A 12,179-nucleotide genomic window follows, 5' to 3' on the forward strand; every position below is an offset into this window, starting at 1 on the left:
TAACATTTTCCATAACCACTCTATAAAAATCTGAACTTTGGCAAACCAGTGAATCATTGACACCAGTGCTATTTAAAATTAAATGAAGCAAGAAAACTACTACAAGTTTTAATTTATGGTGGGTTTTTAAAATTAATTAAGAGTAATGAATAGGTTTTGTATGGAGGGATAAAACATCCCACTGTCCCCAGTGCTTATCCTTTAAAAAAATATATATAATTTGCAGAATTGTACCTTTACACTTTACATAATCTCTTTCAAGTTTAGTGACACTGAGTTGTACAAAAAGCCTAGTCTATCCTGCACCAGCACCTAACAATCAATCAAACAAACAAACAAACAAATGGAAAGAAGCAGGAAAGGAGGGTGGGGACGGACAGCGAGAGGCAGAGAGAGGGAACTTACTTTGTGTCACTGCGGTGTCAGGCTGTTTCTTTCCCGTGCCCTAGGGCTTTCAGGCTTGAAGCCAGCGCAACGTCACAGCAAAAGCGCTGCCTACTCCAAGAAGTGGAACACTCCACCACATTTTTTTAAACCTTGGATTTCCTTCTTATGGTGATTGCAAAACTCTCCCACAATCACTGATACAAAAGATTTGCAAAAGAAGGCAGGTTTCTTGTGTTGCCATTACTTTGGCAGCCTACCTGCCAGCATGCTAGTGGTGCCAGCCTCTCCCAGGAGGAACAACTTGTTTTCTTCACTCTTTTTTTTTTTTCCCCCTAAAGTCTAAACACTAAAGCTGCTTTAAGCACCTCTCCAAAGGGGACTCGCTACCTTCCACCCAACGGCCATGGAGTGGCTTGGCACATGTACAAGAGCCCTGAGAGGGCAGGCTCAGTGTCTTACCTGCAGGCTCAGTAACTTGCACTTCTTGGTGTCTTTGATGAGGGTCAGCAGAGATACTAAGGGGTGACTTAGCTCCTCAAAGGGCATGAATTGCATATTGATATCTGCCAGTTTTTGGTATGGGCCCTTGCTGTCACAACAAGGGCTACCCTCATGGAGACCTAAAGTGAAGCGGATGCCCTCAGGAAATCACAGCCTGCCACAAGACCCTCATGCCTGTTACAAATCAGGAGAATTTAACACAACCACAAGCAGTTCCTGCAGGTGCCAACAGGAGGTGCAGGATGAGGCAGCTACCCCTCCAAGCTGACTACAGACTGGCCAAGCAAAAAGAGCTAGCTGTATTACCCACAGCTAGCCCAGCCCTCACATCCTAACCAACCACAAGCAGAAAATCAGCTCTCACATCTAACAGGGCACATACAGAGTGCAAAACCACCTAACCTGTGTCTTCTCTAGGGCAGAACTCTCCAGCACAGGGAAAGATTCTGACCCAGGAGTCATTCCAGGCGTCTCAAGAAATGGGTTTTGGTCATCTGGCTGCATGTAACAGCATGCCGCTCATTTTTGCAGAAATGTGAATTACAAAATCAGATTCACATCTAATTAAAGGACCATTCTAGTGACTTCTAAATATAGAAAAAAGAGCTTTATGACTCCAGTAACTTCAGGAACCCTGGAAGGAAAAAGCATTGTCACACCATCCACTTTCTTTCCAGTGAAAGGTAAACTCCTGAAATACAAACCTTGACAAAACTTGTATGAAAAGCCTTGATTAGCTTTTTCTGTATAAAAATATAAAGATGTTTCCTAAAGATTAAATTAACTCAATGAAATACATAGAAATGTATTATTTAGTCATGAAAGCTCAAAGAAATAATAAACTTGCTAAGTCCATAAATATGCAAGTTCTCACTTTCCTCTGAAGCTTGGTAGATAACTGCAGACAATAATTTTATCTGCCATATTCACGCTTGCTATTGGATTTTGCTGATAGAATTTCTAAAATTTTACAAATTTTATGGTGATGATTATATATTTCTTGATTTATTACAGGTCTTTAAATAAAGTTTCAATTTTTTTAATTTTGCCAGTGGGACTCTATGCTGTCACCAAATACTCAGTGAGCAAATCAAAACACAGCTCATTTCTACCCATTGGTAAGGATATATGCAGCACAGAAAAATGTTATTTTCTACAATGGTGTTAACTGCAATGTTCCTGCATTAATCTTTAAATGCTAAATTCTTGTTTAATTAATTTAGTTTTAACACAAGGGAAGAATGTGCATCTTGAAACTTTCTTTCTCTTAAAAGAATTCAGAATACAGGAAATTTAATTGAAGCTATCCTTCAGATAAACTGGTCCATTCTCTTACTTTCATTTAGGTGAAGAGAAGTTATCTTTCCCCAGTTCTTAATGCCTTAATTATTTTTTTTAAATCTTTAACATGCCGAGAATCATTCACCAGTATATCACTAGAATAAATCAGAATTTGCTTCATCTGATAATTGCAAATTTACATATATTACAACCTGCATTTGGACTGCTTTTAACTGTGATGATATTGCAAAGCTTGAGGAAAAACATATATGAACATTAGCAATGGGTCCCCAATTTATCATTGCTGTCAGCCTGCAACCGGGTGGGAGAACAGAAGTCTGATGGAAAGGTAAAACTGCAAGCCCATTGTCTATCAGGAGAGAAGGCACAGTTCTCAAAAGGAGACACCAAGAAAAATCCCATCAGCACTTCAATAAAGCTATTTTAAAGTTGAATACAAAGGAATTTACCTATAGAGGGCACGACACTTACTCATGAGTGTCGCACACAGATGGTAGGATCCACTTACGAGGCAACACTCCATGGGTTCGGTGCAGACACTTCCAGATAAGCCACTATCACATTTCTCTTTGTAGTCAGAGGAGAAAAAGAAGCATTTTCAAAGGTGTGAGTTGTCTGGTCTATTTTAGATACTTACTTTAGGTATGAGCTGGAATGAACTCCAGATATGGCTGTGAAAGAAGGCTAGATAGCAAGGTCAGCTTTAGACAACGGAAAGTTAGGAGAGACGAATCCCATCATAAAAGACTTCAGTGCTCCCATAAAAATAGTCTTCCATAGTTTTTTCAAACTGAGTTCCGGTGCCTATGACCATACCTGCCCATGCAACTCAGTTGTCATATGGCAGCTGCTAACAGAAAAGGGCCCTTGTTATGGAAGGGCAGTCCTGGGGGGAGGCAAGCCGCAGCTGCCAGATCCGGGCCAGCCCACTAGCACAGGCTGGCAGAGAGAGCAGCAGCAGCAGCACACATCAGTGCCTCTCCAAGAGCCACGGCGTGAGCTGTTGTGTCAGCCACCAGCCTGACAACTGGCTGTGCATTGGCCTTGCTCACTGGGAACCTGTTCGGCAAGGCCCGTGGTAGCAGGGAAACTCAAAACAGGACAGCAGGTCACCAACAAGGAAATGTTTGTTCTTGTTGATGAAGTGTTGCTGCTTCCCGTGTGACCCAACCTTGTCTGTCTGTGGCAGGCTGAACAACAGCCATCATGTCTGGTATGTGGTAGTGGCTGGAGCTCAGAGGAGGGTGCCAGAGCACCCTGCAAATGGGCCCAGGAACAGCTCTAGTGGAAGGAGCTGCCTCCCGAGCCTGGCTGGGTGCTGCACTGCATAGCACCACCAGCCGTGTTCCCAAAGCAGGACACGGTGTCCCTGACCTGATGCGCCTGGCTGGCTGCACACCAATGCCCTCGGTGTGTTATGAACCGAATCAAACGGGTGTGAGAGATTCTGCAGCTGAGGACAAGTAAGGACATTCAGAGCAAGCGGGTGTACATTCTCGTGCTCAGCTGGCTCATTTCTCCAGGAGGTTATTTTGTGTGGCAGTCACTGAAGAAACTGCAGAAGTTTTAGGCTTGGCCTCCCACCATGCAAAGGTAAACCAGAAGGCAGCTCCAGCTCAGGAGGCTGCCCGTTCAGAGATGTGCCTTGTTTATCAGCGGAGGAAGCGTTGTGCAAGGGGAACCCGCTTGTCATCGCTTTAGTTGCGCTCGGTTGCACTGACTGAGCTTTACTGCCAAACAGATTCCCAGCCCAAAGCGGCACAATCCCAAGTGCCAAGCCAGCAGCCAAAAGATCACATGGTGATGCCGTGTCAGGGCTGACGTGGCTGCGAGATGAAGGCTTAAGGAGCTCAGTTTGCAAGTCACATCGTGGGTTTCGTCAGGAGTAAGTAGTAGCAGGGGGATGAGGAAGGCAAATTCTGATAGATTGCTCCCTACAACTGCTGAAACATGGAAGGACAAGATGTGAAAGAAAGGGTGAAGGGCTGGAGTTAATCCTCCTCTTCAAAAAGAAAAAAGCTTTTAGAAGCATGGTTTGTACATAAGGTGTTCAGTCTTTTTCTCGACACCAATTTTTCGCCTCTGGAAAGGTGCTCAGAGGATTTGGGGTTGCTATGCTAAGCTATCATGTGATCTTATTTTAGTAATTCCAGCTTCTTTAGGTCCCAAAGAGAATTAATAAAAGACAGCTAAAAGTGGTAAAATCATTTCAGAGTGCTCTTCTTTGAGAATTTTCTCCTGTAAAACTTAATTTGGCAACTGTTCACAGGCCTCCTGCAAAATTGGTGCAATCTAACTTGGCAGTAAGGGAATTTTCTCCCCAAGGATGAGGCCCCACTGAGTAGTCATATGTAAAACCTCAATTAATAATAACAGTAGAGGAGGCATGTTACTGATCTCTTCAAACTGTAAGACAGATATTATGTCTGTGCTCCTATGGGAAACAATACTATTTAACCTTGGAGGAATAGACACAAAAAAATTTCTTGGTAAGATGGGCTGCATGTGCTTTTGAATTTCGAGATAATTTGTGCTTGAATTAATTAGTCTTCTGAAAAAGAAAAGGGTATCTCAAAAAAATCAAATTTTTGTCAGTACTAATGCATGAATTCCAGCTTGAATCTCCAGCACAGGCTGGATCAGTGCTTTAACCTGAATAAAGGAATTGTTGTTTAGATGCACTCTACAATTAAAAATAAAACATCACAGAATTTGGATAGCCCAAACAAACATACTGGGGATGCTTTCAAAGCTGCAAAGGAGAAGTCTAACTACCACTGACAATCTTCTGAAGGGGGGTGCCCACCTTCAATGTATGCCACTGGAAAACATCTTTTACAAGTATCTTGTGTGCAAGTTGTATTAAACATGAACCTTTAGCTTCTAAAAATCATAGCCCTTTTTTGCTGCAGAAAGTTTGTATTAAAAGAAAGCAAACAAGCAACTCTACAGTGGCATACAACCCAAAAGAAGTCATCTTCAAATATGTCAGTACTGATGCATTTCTCAGGTCAAGATCTCTGCTGACCCCTCTAAACTTCAGCTTGGGGTGGGAGCTACCCACCGCCTGTGCCAGCTCTGTGGGAGTGCAAAATGCACCTGAATCAGAGGGCAAGGAGGAGCGAGCCTCCGCACACCAGGGAGCAGCTTCACAAAGTGAGGTTGTGCCTTCATGAGCAGAGTGCCAGTGGAGAGAAACCCTCCGCCTGTAAATAGCTAACTCTGGGCAATTCCAGTAACATGCCTGCACATGGAGTGCATTTTCAATCTCACCTCCCTGTGGATGATAACCTAAAAGCACAGGAAAAATTCTCTGCTGGCAAAACCAGCACAAATCCCCTGGATTGAAGTAAATTTGACCAAAGTCATAGGGAGAACTCTTCTGAGCATTATGATGGACCTGTGCCGCTTTTGCCTATCACAGTGGATGGTGTTTAAATTGTAGCTAGCTCTTGCATTCAAAAGCACAAGAATAACATACTGTTTTGCTAAGTAATCCTCAAATAGTTTTCACTCTGTCCTTCATGGGAAATCTAGGAGGAACATCGCAATACTGATTTGTTTGTACATTAGGATATTATAAACTTACCTTCACTATTTTTAAATATGAAGAAACCTTGAAGTAATTTTAGATGCAAGTCTTCTTTTGCTTATGCAACTTAGGGATTTATTTTTTTTTTACTACTAAATGATGTTTTGAAAGTCATTAAGCAAAACTTACAAACCTGGTACTTTCACTTAGGAAGTGCTAGGTGTGGGAATCTTCAAGGAAAACATGTCCTAATTTCTCCCCAGATCAGTATTTCTCCTTTCAGTCCTAAGGAAGGCTGCTTTTCTCACAGCTACTTTTTGAAATAGTATTTTATGTCGAGTTTGGTTTTTTAATTAAATGATGCTTTATGAATTTTTTAAGCATTAGTTGCAGTAATTGGTTTTGAGGGAGCTGAGTTTTTACATGAGGAGTGGCTAAAGCAAACATTGTAAACTATCACTAAAACTATTGTGCAGCATATCTCAGGGAAACACCTGATGGGAATTTCTTTCTTCTGCTAAGGAATGTAAAGTTATCTTCCTCTACAATCTGTAAGAAAAGTCATAGGTAGCATCGGTGATATAGTTGTAAACATTGAAAAGGCAGCATACCCACTATTTTGGTGTTCCATTCCAGGCAGCAGCATGGTGACCCATGTTTCTTTTTTTTTTCATTGTTGGCTTTGGAGGTTCTGAAAAGCAAAAATAGGAGTCCCTAAAACAAGTGTCTGACATTCAGTTACAGAGGGCCAATGACACCACAGTTTACAGAAAATGTTTCTTTGCTTTTTGTTTTGTAAATGGCGCAAATTATAGAAAAATCTCAAAGGTAAAAAATTCACACAGTATCAAAATGAGGAAGACCTTGGTTAAAGCAAAACTGGAGGACATTTTTCAAGGCAATAAAGCAATATGCTCATCAAGAAGCAGTTTGCAGAACAAAAGGATATTCATTTAGATGAGCAGCACACAAATTTTGTGCGTTCTTAGGACAAATCATAAGGTGCTCAGCACATAGAGAAGGTACAGGCTTACTTTAGGGAGCTTGGCACAAGTAAATATCTGAAGAATGTAAAAATATTAAAGAGAAAAAATTAATATTAAATTGAATGAGAAACTGTATTAAAAGAACAAATAAACACAACAGAGTGCCTGTGACATACTAGGAAAAGTTCCAAGACAGTAAAATTAACAGAGTATAAAACAACCTCCAGAGAAGTAATGGAAGCCATGCCATCTATATTTTAAAATTATACTTGACAAACATTAATAAATATATGCCAAGAAATAATCTTTTATGGGTGGTAGAGATGTAATTTATTTACTGTACTCAATTTATAAACACGGAAGCACCAAATCAACTCGATTAGGACTAGAATTAGAGGCCTAGGACACTAAGTTGTTCCCATCTGTTCGTTACCGTCTCTGCCTACATTCTCCAGCATGAGCACTTTATAAGCAGGCAGTAGTTTAAATCCCCTTTGGTAGCCCAGGGTTTCCCATTTGCAGCTTACAGTGCAGTTGTTACACCCGAGCCAGAGGCACCAGACAGTCTCCCCCCTGCTGTGGTGCGATGCTGGGATGTCAGCCGCAGCACCCTCTGCTTATTGCCCTCCTTTTCTAGTTACCACAAGGAATACTCTATTATCACAGAGAGTTACCTGCCAGCCCAAGACTCATGGGAAGTAGTTTTTCTTCTCAAGTAAAGCCGAGGTTGCACTGGGTCTGTGGAGGATCCCGCTGGTGCTGCAAATCTGAGGGGACTGAGACCAACTCATCTCGCTGCAGGACACACTGGCATCTGGCAAAGCCTCTAGTGAGGAACAGCAGTACATACTTCATTATAAAATCAAAAGCAAAAAGAAAAAGTTTACTGAGCATGTTCTTACAATTGACATGATAGTCTAGGCTGATGCACTCGTTCTATCCATAGAGTTGTCTGGATTACGGGATTATTCCAGCAAACATTTTACTTGCTAAATATTATGCGCGGGTATTAATCCTTCACTGTTGCCTGGCCACCTAAGGTCTGATTCCTACAGCAACTCCTACCTTCTGCCTGCCATCCTGTAGTACATAAATATTGAATAAGCCTTACTGTGCATCCTGGAGTTATCTGGATCCCTTTCCATGCAAAACCAGGCTGAACAGACCCTCTCGATAGCTCTTCTCCTTTCTCTTTTCTTTAAACTAAAGGCATGTGCAGACTGATCTTAGTACTCTCTCTTCCTGTCACTTTATTTAAAGAAGATATTGATTAGTGAGTTTGTGATAATAAACATGCAAATGAGCATTGACGACTCAGCTGTCATTTTGAGACATTCAGGCCTTTGAATTTCGTGGAATAATTCCCTATTAGTCATCTTCACAACTGGAATACTGACAGAACTGCATCCCGGTATAGGCTCCTCTTTACTTGGTATGACATATGCCTGAAAAGACACATATCAGAAAAGTGGGGGGGAAGGTACCAACTGCACTAGCTACACTGCATGATTGCAATATCTCACCCTTAGTATTAAAGCCACCTAAATATGTGGCAGAAGGGCTTTCTGTGTGATATGGATTTTTGGGGGATTTATCAGCCCATAGTACTGAAGCAAAACAGCTCTCCCACACCTACCACATTCTTCACGTCTCCAGATATTTACTGAAGTCATAATTCTTTTTTAAAAATATCACTGTCTGCTGCCATGGAGGGGTGTAGTGGCAAGTTCACAATGTTCATATAGAAATGAGAATTGGAGAAATCCAAGCTTTTCTCTACATACCACTGCCTTTGCTAATTAATAGAGGACAAACACTAAACTGGACCTAAAGGTCTCTGATAACGAGGAAAGTTCATAACTATATCCAACCTCTATCGCACAGGCCTTGTCTGACCTGAAAACATAGCAAGATAAATTAACAGAGAAAGTTGGAAACAATTAATAGTTCTGGTGTTTAGTATATTAGAATTCAGAAATAACTTCTTTAGCACCCAGGACAGGATTTCAGAAGCCAGACTCCTACATAAAAAGAATTAAAAGAGAAGTCCCTTAGTAGACTCTGTCTGTTAAATTGTAATGCCTGAAAAAAAACCAACTGTGTAACCAATACAAATTGTCTGTCTATACGTCTGTGTGCATGCATATATATACCTTTGATAGGAATATTCCTGCAGGCTCCTGGTCATAAGTGGAAGTCATGAAGTAGCAGCCACCATGTTGCAAATTATTTATAATCCTATTATTCAGATTCACCAGGAGGAACATTCTGAGTTAAAACGCAGTATGAGGTAGAAAACTAGGGGGGTGGGGGGTGGGGTTGGAAATAAAGCAGGGCTCATGCCGTCTTGGAAATTTCTTGAAATTATCATAGAATCATAGAATCATTAAGCTTAGAAAAGACCTCCAAGGTCGTCAAGTCCAACTGTAAATTCTGGGAATTTCTGCAGAAACTTCAGCTTGTTTTATATATGATTCTGTCTTTATACCAGAAAGTTTTCTTGACATTGGTTTACTACCTGAAGAAGAAAGAAAAACTGCCGTGTGCCAGACAGCAGGCAGTTGCCTGCACTCTGGCCTTCCAGAGAGCCACCTTGAAACAATAGTAACAGCAAAGGTACAGCATGAACTGGACCACTTTGTGTTTCATTAACCTCAAATTAGAAGTTTGTTTTTTTCAAAGCCTGTTTTGGAACCATTTAAATGACAACATTATAAAGCCAGGCAGTCTTTACAGAAACACGGGGGGTCAAGGTCTTTTAAAATCAAAACCTTAGTAATGAACTTTTTCTTTTACATCACCATTTCCCACCTGTAATGGGCTTTCTACCCTCCAAGTGAGGACCTTCCTCAAACACTGCCCAGGATCCTCCAACAAGCTGCCACCTATGGTCAGATGCATGTCTGCCCTGAACAACCACTCTTGGTATTCCCTAAGCACCTCTGTTGGCAATTAACAGGCATATACCATGCTGCTGGCATGGAGCTACCCAATGGTCTCTTCTTGAAGGGACATGAGGCATTGCAATACCTAAGATTTCACGTTCTAAAGGGATCTACCACTTTCATCCTGTGATTTAAGTCTCCTGTGATTTAAGAAATCTATACCCTTGACTCCCTGAACAAAGCAAGAGAGGGGCAATTACCTAGTAATTTTCCACGTTCTCAGAGAAAGTCCTAAACAATGAAAGTTCAAAACCTCATCCAGAATAACTAGGAACACTCTATGCCTTATTAAGAAAGGAAAAGGCTAACAACAGTTCTGTGAAAAAAGCAGCAGTAGCCAAGAACTCGTTGCTGGATATATCCAGTTTTTATCGCATGACCAAACTTACCTAAACTAGGAAGTAATTTGGCTTTTTTGCATGCCAAATCCCATCCCAGGTATGCTCAGGGTGTTTCCCTCTCCACATCCACAGGTTGAATTAGCTCCTGGTACTATGAGGCTTGCTTGGATGAGAAGAGTCTGTAGGAAGGAGTTATCAGCTAAAACTCGAGATAGAAAAGATACATGAACAGCCTACTATTCACTTTAGATGAAATGACTGAAAAAGAAAGTGAACTTGAACTGCCAATAATACTTGTCCAAAACTATAATGCTCATGTATTCAGAAGCTATATATGTTAACATAGTATGTTTGTATCACAAACACAAAGCCAGCATTCATATCATAAATCAGAGTCATGGCCTCAGCCAAATTATTGTGTAATGATGCAGCTTTGGTCACCACACCTCCCTTATGCCCACTAATTAAAATCAACTTGCCAGGTAACATTTTTTCCTCCCAAATGAGCAATTTCCACTCCAAAAAAATTCATAGCTTGAGCAATATGCATAATCAGAAAATTTTAATTATGCATCAAGAATAGGTTTCAATTCTTAAAAGATAGAAGCAGTGGGGAGACAATGAAGTTTATAAAAGATACAGAATTTTTTAGGATATATATAAAACTGTTAATAATGACTTTTAAAAAAATAAGAGACTTGGCAATAAAGTAGCTGATGAAATTAAAAGTTGATACAGAGAAAATAATATTAATGGGAAAAAAACCATACCCTGCACATGCACAGAGATGTGCTTTTTACAAAGCATTGCCATTTTTCAGTAAGATATTGAAGACTTTCTTATTATTTCTTTGAAAATGATGACTCAGCACCTGATCATGGTCAAAAAAAACCCCCAATGGAACATCAGGGATCATTAGAAAATGTATTGAGTACAAAATGATAGATAAATACTTGCATGCACAGTTTGTGTACCATTGCCTTTACAATACCTCCAAGATGGTTTCACTGGTCACATTGCCAGAAAAACATCAGCTGTTTGTTTCTCAGTGTCTGGCAGCATCTGTATCCAGGCACCAGCACCAGCACCTAGCCTTCCACTTAGTACATTTAAGGATCAAAATTCAACTCATGGGCGCCCTTTACGGAGTTGAAACTTCAGTGACAAAGAAACGTGGTTGATTGCACTGTGAAAGCCATCTGCTCGGCTCTCAGGCACTCAGAAAATAAACTTACCACCCGCTTTTTATTAATTTTCTATTGGACTTAACTCAAATGCTCATATGCTACTGCTTTATAAAAAACTTTACACCTACTGTTACTTCTGTCGGCATTATTCCCATTTGTGGCTCGTGCTACCCACAGTGCTGATGCAAGTCTCGGTGCTTGAAACATCAGACCAGGATCAGCTCAAACTTTCAAGCACAGTGAATATCATCTGTGCGCCTACTGTAACCCACAGCAAGTGGCCTCCATTCAAATGAGTGTCACAGCAGTGGCAGTTTGGGGCTCAGTCTTGAAATGTCTGATGTAACCTATTTAAACAATAAACATTAATAATGCCACTCATTTTTAAGTTAAGTGCATGCTTAAATCCTTTGCTGAATCAAGGTCAGTATGCTCAAAACTTGGAAGGATCTAGTCTAAAATTTGGCTTTGCACTTGAAGGAATAGGTCCAAGAGTATTTTTCTAACCTCCCAATCCTAATCCTAGGAATGTCTGTTGTACCAGACATGGCATATCATAAAGGTTTTATGACGATTACTTTGGAATGACCTGCACTCTCCATTTTCTGGTTTTGCTCTGGAGAAGTAACGTTCCTACCATAAACTTACGCCAAGAAGCCTCTCTACCGCGCCAGCACCCAGCCAGCACTAAATTGATGAACAGACTGAGTAGCAGGCTAATGACTTCAAAGCATCTGGTGAAGGTGGCCTGTTTCACTGCTACATTCTCAAGCAGATGAACTGGAACAATTAAAAAGAAAGTTAACATATCTGCTAAAATGCTAAATTTAACACTTGGAAACTTTCCTATCTGCTTCCTTCCATTTCAAAACACAGTGAGTTAACTAGGCCTGACTTTTTGGCAGTGGTCCATCTAAATGGCACAGATTTGCCTACCTAACAAAGCCCTTTTGTTTGCTACAGCTGTGAAACTTCAGCGCACTGTAACTTTTTACGTT

The sequence above is a fragment of the Egretta garzetta genome, unplaced genomic scaffold (assembly GCF_000687185.1).
Source record: "Egretta garzetta isolate BGI_Z169 unplaced genomic scaffold, ASM68718v1 scaffold81, whole genome shotgun sequence".
In the NCBI taxonomy this organism is placed as follows: Eukaryota; Metazoa; Chordata; class Aves; order Pelecaniformes; family Ardeidae; genus Egretta; species Egretta garzetta.